Below are 8,636 nucleotides of genomic sequence, written 5' to 3'. Positions count from 1 at the left end.
ACTGCAGGGGCTATAATTAAAGGGAAAATATAGAGTTTCCAGAGAGGCAGGGCTGGAGACAGCAATGGAGGGACGGGCCTTCATCAATTATCCCCACCATGTGGCAGCAACTTGTGGCCCAGGATCTGCCCCCGCCTAGTGCCAGCTACTGCAGGGCAGGATAGGGGGCTGAGGTGCTGAGATGGCAGTTCCTGCGCCCTCCAGTGTGGATCAGGGACAAGGAGCACCCCCCTCCCCACCTCAACAGGAGACAAGGATCCTGCCCCTCAGAGTGGTCACCCTTTTGGAGTGGTTGTCTGGGGCAGAGGGTCACAGGCTTGGGGTGAGAGTTGGTGTGACCTGCCCACCTCCCTGCTTGCTGAGTTTTTGCAGCCAGGAGGGCTGATGCCCACAGCCCTCTCCCCAGATGCTCCCTGTTCAGGCTGCTCCTGGACCACCTTAAAGGACAGATTAAGAGATGCGGATTGAAAGTTGCTACATCTTGGGCCTGGGGTTCTGGAGAATGGCTAGGGACCCCTGAGATTGGGGGGTGGGCTTTGTGTGTATGACAGCCACCGCCCCAATGTCCGGTTTCAGACCTCCATTCCAGGGGCTGCAGGCAGGAGTTTTCCAAGCATGCTTTACACGTGGCAGAGAGCTGAGGCCCAGGGCCCCCTCTGCCACTTTTTCACTTGAAATGCTTGGCGGGCACCCAGCCCGAAGATGTGTCTTTAATTTCTGTAGCATGACAGCGAGAGGAAGAATGTACTTGGGGTCTCCTCCCAGCCTGGCTGGGCCTCCTTGGCCAGAACTGAGGGCTTGAGACTTGGAGGGAGGAGGGAGGAGGGAGGAGGGAGAGGGCTGAGGCCGGAGAGGGGAGGAGACGCCACCTCATCTTTAGGAAACTCTGAAGCCCTGACTTCTTGTGGAATGTAAGACTTTGTCTGGCATTTGGAGTGGGGGGAGCAAAAGCCAAAATCTGCCCCCCCCACCCCTAAGAAATGGTAAAGTCATCAGTGCTTAGGGAAAAAAAATTCCTCAAGAAGAAAAACAGAAGGAGGAAAGTGCTGAGCTCTGAGTTCGCTCCCTCTCCAAATTTCCCCGAGTGCCCTCCCTCGACGCCGGAGGGTCAGGCCTGTGCTCCCCCTCCCCCTGGAGCCCCTGAAGCCCCGAATCTGGACTCCATGATGTGGGGTAAGGGAGGAGAGACTACCCAGGTGCTGGCGCACCTGGCAGGCAGGCTGGTTGGCCGGTCCCAGTTCTCTGCCCCCTGCTGAGGTCCTGTTGCCCTCTTTCCCATAATTGCCCCTCCAGAATGTTCTTCTGCCCCCACCCTGGCTCCAGACTGGTGATGGAGAGAGGGTCTTTGGGAGAGGAGTTGAGGAAAGAGAAGGGAGGGGGCCTAAGAGTGAGGATGCAGTGGACTCGATCTCCGTGCGTCCCCATCGTCCCCTGCCCAGTTGCTATTGAGGATCCCTGGGGGCAGAGTCTGGGGACAGATCCCAGGTGTGGGGGTTCTCTCTTCTTCCCTTTCCTCAGCATCGCACTGCCTGGGTCCTTTGGTCCTTGGCTAAGTTCCTTAACTTCCAGGCACTGCTCTGCTCTTTCTTGCCTCAGCCTCAACCCACGTCCTTTGACCTGGGAGTTCCCTCCATCTCTTCATCCTTTCCAGGTTTAGAAGGAAGATGATGAATCAAGCTTGTCCATGTAGAGTGTTAGGTGCCTATGAGACATCCAGTCAGAAAGATGGAGGGAACTCTCAGGTGTCTGGGTCTGGAGTCCAGAGAAGAGACAAACATGGGGACCTCCCCCCACCAACCTACTCAGGATGTTGGTGTAGATGGAGCTGTCCCCAGAGAAAGTATGGAGGGAGGAGAGCTGAAGGGCTGGGACTAGGCCTTGAGGACCCTCGGGGTTTAAGGGTTGGGAGGGGGAGGAGGAGCCTGCACAAGAAACAGGACAAGAGTAGGAGTAGGAGGAGGGCAAGGAGGAAGTGATCGAGGGTGTCATGTATGCAGAGGGAAGGTTGTTCTAGAAGGAGGAAGAGTTCTATGTTGCAGGGAAAATTAGTATGAAGGGAGCAAAATGGTCACTGGATTTAGCAACATGGCAGTGACTGGTGCCCTGTGAGCTGTTTCAGTGGAGTGATGGGCAAGGAAGCCAGACTATAGTGGGCTGAGGAGTGAGTGGGAGGCCAGGAAATGGGGTCAGAGTGCAGACAACTTGGAGGAGGAGTTTAGCTGTGAAGGGGAGGAGAGCGTGTGGACTTCCCCCCTCCCTGCCTCCTTTTCTTTTTCTTTCTTGCCTCACATCCCCCCACCCCACTCCTGTCTGTCTTTCTGTTCCCTACCTCCCTCCTCTTTCTCTCTCGTGGAACTTTGCTTCTTTTTCTACTCTTCCTTCTCTGGAGCTCTTCTTCCAGACCCCATTTGCCTTTCTCATTCATCCTTTTCTCAAATATCCACATCCAGGACCAGCCTTTATTTCATTTTCTCCATAGAGAGAGCCCTTGGTCCAGGCTATTGAAGAGAAGGATTGATTTCTATTCCTGCAGACCCTGTCACATTCTCTGGGACCCCTCAGTCCAAGAGAGGGAAACTGGGGCAAAGAAACCAGGGAAGGAGCTGGGACAAGCTGGGAGAGAAGGGCTGGGGTGTGGTCCTTTGGTGACATTAGGACGCCCAGGACCACTCCAGCCCCACCGGGTCCACAGCCAGGTCCCAACTGAAAATAACGTGCTGGATGGGGACGTTGTCAGGCTTGGGGGCCACAGCCTCCCGTCCGTTCTGTGGTGATCACAAGGGAGAGGTCAACGCCCATCTTTCCTGCTGGAGCACAAGCTCCCGGGACAGGGACCTGTCAAAGTCATTATTGGATCAATGGCCCCATTCAGTGTCTCAAGTCAGAGTAGAGTCTCGTTAAAGTTTGAGTGAGTGAATTAACGGAATTGTTATTTCCCCTTTCTGGTTTAGTTCAGTTCTGCCCTTGCTTTATCTCATCCCCACTTCTTTTCTTTTTCTATTCTTTTTTTCCTATTCTTTTATTTCTCCCTTTATCTCACTCTTAATCTTTTTCCTTTTCGTGTATTTTTCTTCCATTTCTAAGTTCTTTTCTTTCCTTTTCTTTCTCTCCTCTGCCTCTGTCCCATTGTTCCACCCCTCCACCCACACACCCCTCCCTCCCTCTCTTCCTCTCATGCTCTCTTTTAATATTCTTGGTGCTCAGTCCCTTCCTGGGGGGCGGTGGCTGACTCCTGTGGGCATGCGCTCCAGCAGAGGAGAGAGCTGCAGCAGCCTCGGAGGGGCGGGGTTAAGGGGGAGGCTAAGGATTGCATCACAACCAGATGTCAGTCTTGCTGAAGTGTTTAGGAGATAAATGCAAAGGTTTCTTGGAAGCTTGGATCTGGGGGGGGAGAAAAAGAGTGAGGAGGCAGCCTGTGTGAGCCAGAGGCACCTGTCCAGACCCTGATCTCCTCTTTTCATCCCCACCCCCTCCCCTCACAGGTAAGCCTCGGCCACAGAAATCCAGAGTCTCTCCCTCTTCTACATTAGCCACCAGTTCTTCCACCTGGCAAACCTGGGAGTCTGGAGTTTCCTGGGCGGGAGGGTGAGCAGGGGCGATCCCACTGCACCAGCCCTGGGCAGAGCACCCCTCTGGACAGTCTGGCTTGGACATAGAAAGGATCCAGAATTATTCATTCAACATCGTTATATGCCAGGCACTTTGCTGGGCACTGGGCATTCAGTGTCTGCCCTCATGGGGCTTACATCTGGTAGAGACAGACACGAATGAAATCACATAAATAAACATGTAATTGCAACAGTAGAGGTCATGAAAGAAAGGAGCCCAGAGAGCCCTGAGTGGCAGGTATCCCAGGCAGGAGGAAGTATGGCAAGCTCTAGATGCTAAGAGAACCCAGAGAAGGCTCGTGTAGCTGGAGCACAGGGAGCCAAGGCCAGGCAGGCCGAGGAAGCCACATCAGAAGTTTGTCTTTATCCTTACAGCTTTGGGCCCCAGTAGGAGGTCCAAAGCAGGGAGGGTCACAATCAGGTCTGCATTTGTCAAAGATCACCATGGTCACTCAGTGAAGCAGGTACTGGAGGATGGCTGTGGTGGAAGGTGGCTGCTGCAGGCAACCAGGTGAGAGCTGATGAGAGCCTGGGCCAGGTTGAAGGAGATGGAGACAGAGAAGGGGAATGGATTCAAGAGGTCTTTGGGAAGCAGAATTTACAGGCATTGGGGTTGGATGAGAAAGTCTGGTGAAGAACAGGGATGACTCCTGGTCTTCTGACCAGAGAGCCTGGATGATGTGGTACCCTGGAAGAGAAGAGGCTGGGCGAGGACCCTATTTAGGGAAGAAGATCCTGAGCTCAATGCCTGTTGCAGACACTCTAGTTAATTGTATTCAGTGGATGGTTATTGCAGACCGCCTGGGGCCAGCTCTGGGCCGGACAGAGCTCTGGGGACAACAGCTCCTGTCCTCAGGGAGTTCAGAGTCAGGAAGTAGGGTAAAATAAATACAAAAATGTCTTTCACCCAAGGCAGCATTGGCTGTGCTTTTGAGTAAGTTAGTTCATCTCTCTAACCTTCATTTCCCCAACCTGTGAAATGGGGTAGTAATAAGATCACCTTGCTGGCACATCCAGCAAGGTAAGTGGAAGCCTCCAGAGAGATGCGAGGGACGGTGAAAATGCCAATGGGAGACAAGGCAGGTTTTGTGGAGGAGGCTGCTTCTGAGCTGGGCCTGAGAGGGTTTGAAATGCAGGATTGGGATGGGAGGGAAGGCATCGCCAAACCTGGGAAGCCTGACACACACAGAGACAGAGGCAGAGAGAGAGAGAGCCTCGGGCAGAGGAAATGTGGAAGACAAGGCTGGAAAGAAAGGCTGGGGCCAACTTCTAGAGGCCTGGAATTCAAGGAGAGAAATTTATAATCAATTTGGTGGTCACAGAGAGTCAGTGACCGCTTTTAAGTAAGGTATACTAGTGAGCCTTTTGCCAAGTTCTTGTCCAGAGAACCAATGCCTTGACAGCAGAAGAACTCAAATGAGAAAGCTAGGGCCTTTGGGAGGAGGGGGAGACGCAAGGAAACCGGATGGAATTTGTGGCTCTTAGATCAACAAGAAAATATGGTGTGGGAGCAGGCAAAGAGGTAAACCAGATGATCCCTCCAAAGTTGGAGTTCAACTTTTTACTAGATTCCAGAACTCTGTCGTTTCAAGGTGGGAATATCATATAACAATAGATGTTCAGTTGGAAGGAAATGGTGAACTCATTCTGCCCTGTCCTCCTCTCCTCGCACAGAGGAGAAAACCAAGGCCCAGAGAAGGGAAGTGACCGGCTTAACGTCACACAGCTGAGATTCAGAGGTCAGGGGTAAGATCTCTGCTGTACTTCAAGATCCTGAGTTTGGGGAGGGGAGGTGGGGGTCGGGGATCGGGGGGGTGGGGAACTGGAGGGGCCAGTGGAGCAACTGGGGATGGGGGCGCCTGCATGACACAGGGATCCCACATAATCCCTGCCCAGGCCTGGGAAGTTGCTCTCCAATTCTCTGCTGAGCCATGTGGCCAGAGGGGGAAGGGAGCCTGGTGGGCAGGGTGGAACTGCCACATGGAAGAGGCTTGATGTGAACCATCTGGCCTGGGCGGAGTGTGGGCTGCAGAGAGGGGAGGAGCAGGAGACGGGAAAGAGGCCACAGTGGGCGGGTGGACAGCGGGCTGGGGCTGGGAGTGGCCCAGCCTGGAGGCCCCTACCTTCCAGCCTGCTGCAGTCCAGATGCCTTCACAGCCACGGCCTGGCCCATCCAACCCGCTGACCTCATTCCCAGCTCCCCTCCCTCGCAGGCCCCCCTCTGCCTGCCACGTAGACTAAAGGCTTTAGCTGCATCTCCTGCTGGGGAGAGGGAGGACAGAAGGACACAGGCACCCTGAGCCCAGGACTCTGCCAGATCAGGCAGACCTGGGGGAGCAGTGGTATTCCCTGAGCCCCCAGATCACTCTGGGCCTCAGTTTCCCCTCCCCAAGCATGAGGCCCATGATGGAGGGGAGCATGACGTGAAGCACATTGGAGTGGACGAGAACCAGGGGGGAAGTCATCAGGAGGGTGACCTGCTTCCTCACGACAGAAGGGTGTCATTCTCAGACCCAGGAAGACATAGGGCAGGACCTCTTCCTCTCTTAAAGTGCTTCTCATCAAAGGGAGTTTCCTGAAGGTCTGCGTGCGGGCATCTTCTGTTCTACGGAGACTTTCTCGATCCTGCTGCATCGGGAGTGGGATATATGACCAGGGTGGCAGTGGGGAGGCACGTTGTCTCCCCTCCCTCAGGCCCCTCTCAGTGACCTCTCCTCCCATCCTGGATCCAGTCTCCAGGCCAGAGCCTCTCTTGGGCTCTGCCTCTTGACCTTCTGCCTTCCCCTCGCCTCCCTGCCCCCCGGGTCCTGGGTCCTCTTCGACAGCAGAACAGGGGGCTGTCCCGCTGCAGCCGCCTCTCCTCCAGGCGTTCCCGGCCTGTGAGTCATCGGGAATGTCTGCTCTGGTTGTAGCTTCCTCCCAGGCTGTGGACCCTCCGGCCCCCCCTCCCCCAGGCAGGGGGCTCTGGACCAGGAGGGGGAAGGCTGTGTGTGAATCTGTGGCGAGGCCTTGCTTCCCCCGGTGCAGTGAGGACGGGCTTAAAAGAACTCCCCCAGACTCCACCTTGCCCATCACAGATAGAGTGTCTCGTCCTTTCTCCCGTCCCCCAGGTGGGGAAGCAGGCGGGGCAGGCAGGGAAGACCAGGACTCTGGGGGGCTTAGGCGGCTCCCCTCCTCTGGGTCAGGGCCAAGCTGGGAACCTGCCCAACCCTCTTTCTGAAGGGCCCTCCCCACATTCAAGGCCGGGTCTGGCAAGAAAGCTGGAGAGAGGCCCTGCTACCGCGGAGGACTCCAAGGATGACACGTCCTGGCTGGGTTGGGGAGTCCACGTCCGCAGGAAAGGGGGAGGCTGGTGCCTGGACCCTTCCCACGGGGCCCCTGCACCCTGTGAGGCTGCCTCCGGCCCTCTCCTCCTCTCCTTCTCCCAAGCAACCCTGTCCTGCCTCCTCCTTCTCCAGCCTGAAGAAACAGCTGTTGGCGGAGGGGGGATGGAGGGGAAGGGCTGGAATTAGAAAAGTTCCCATCTTTACTCCAAATGTGTCTGCTGCCCCCTTGTCCCCCCCACCTCCCCCCCATCCATGGATTAGTTGTCTAGAGACCAGATGTCTAGGACCAGACTTGCCTGGTGACTTTGGGCATTTTTTTCACTTCCCATTTCTGAGCCCCAGTTTCCTCATCTGTAAAGAGCCTCAGTTTCCTCATCTGTAAAATTGGAGCCTGGATCAAAAAAGTCCCTACTGGTGAGGTTGGACTAGGATTCTGTCTCTTCCCAGTCAGATACTCGGGCACTCACACACATCCTCACCCATACCCACCGGCTCACGTGCTCTCTATCACACACATGCATTCATCCACTGTCACACCCGCATTTGCATGTGCACACACTTCAGCTTACTCTGGGGCCAGCAGATCCCCCACGGCTTCTCTGACAGCGCCCTTTCTTCCCTCCCACCCATCACACTGCCCCCGCCTTCCCGCCCCCTTACATTTTCTCCTCCCAAGGTCACTGGCAGGGCAAGGGCAAGAGCGAAGAGTGGGCCGTGAGATGTGAACCCGGAGTGTCACTCCTCTGACCCCTGCCAAAGACCACTCCCGCCACCCCCTCAGGGCGGGGCTGGTTGAGGTTGGGTGGGAGGGAGATGAGATGGAAGAGGAGTGGAGCAGAGAGGTTTCGCTTCTCTTCCCAGCTGAGCTTTATTAACATTTACTTGCAAAAATGTCCGTCCATCCTGGGGCCTCCCCTGAAGTGTGATGATTTTAGCAGCTTGTACTGGCCGCCCTGCCCCAGGCTGCACCCTTCTAGGAACTCCTGCCTGAGGGAGACTGGTCAGAGCTCAGAAAGGACAGTTCCAGGGGATGAGCTATCTGTTGGCCAGGAAAGGCGTGGGAACTGGGCGGCAGAGCACACCCCGCAGACCCAGCCCGACCAGGAATAATAGCAAAAGTCTCTACCAGGCTATGCCCTAAGCACGCCACACGTTTCAACTAACGTTCTCCTCACAAAACCCTCTGAGGTGGGTGCTATTATTGTCTCCAATTTCAGAAGAGGAAAGGGAGGCACAGAGAGGCTTGAGTCAGTTGCCTGAAGTCACAGAGCCAGGAAGTGGCTGAGCTGGGCTTCAAACCCAGGCAGCCTGGCTCCAGAGCTCACAGGCTTAACTGCTATTCATGACAAGTCCAGGAGACCCAAGATGGATGCAAGGAGTGCTCTCCCACTTAGTCTAAAGAAGTGACCATTTGCACAAACACACACGCTCCAGCTGTGTGCATGGAGGCTAAGGATCACAACATCGCATGGCTGGAGCTGGACCACAGGCACCGTCACAGCTGGAAAGCACTCAGGCGGTGGTGCCACCTCCCTCCCATCTGCCGAGGAACTGTTCTGAGCTGACGGCACCACACACATCATCTCATCTAATCCTCATAGTAGCTCTGGGGGTTGGGAGGTCAGTCTTAATACCTTGATTTTACAGATGGAGAACCTGAGACCCAGAAGGGACAAGGCATTGTCCCAAACCCCCTTCCTAG

The 8,636-nt window shown here is 55.4% G+C and overlaps 1 long non-coding RNA gene across 1 annotated transcript in view; it reads left to right on the top strand.

Annotated features, from left to right (window-relative positions):
* The first annotated feature begins 4,075 nt into the window (after window positions 1-4,075).
* Window positions 4,076-8,636, top strand: part of LOC140686308 (uncharacterized) — a 34,624-nt gene continuing 30,063 nt past the window's right edge. The window contains exons 1-2 of the long non-coding RNA XR_012060030.1: window positions 4,076-4,119; window positions 5,283-5,354. This is a non-coding gene — a long non-coding RNA (uncharacterized lncRNA). The remainder of the gene's footprint in view (window positions 4,120-5,282; window positions 5,355-8,636) is intronic.

This window comes from Vicugna pacos, chromosome 16 (assembly GCF_048564905.1).
Source record: "Vicugna pacos chromosome 16, VicPac4, whole genome shotgun sequence".
NCBI lineage: Eukaryota > Metazoa > Chordata > Mammalia > Artiodactyla > Camelidae > Vicugna > Vicugna pacos.
Note: the sequence above shows the minus strand (reverse complement) of the source record. Positions and strands in the feature narration are given on the sequence as shown.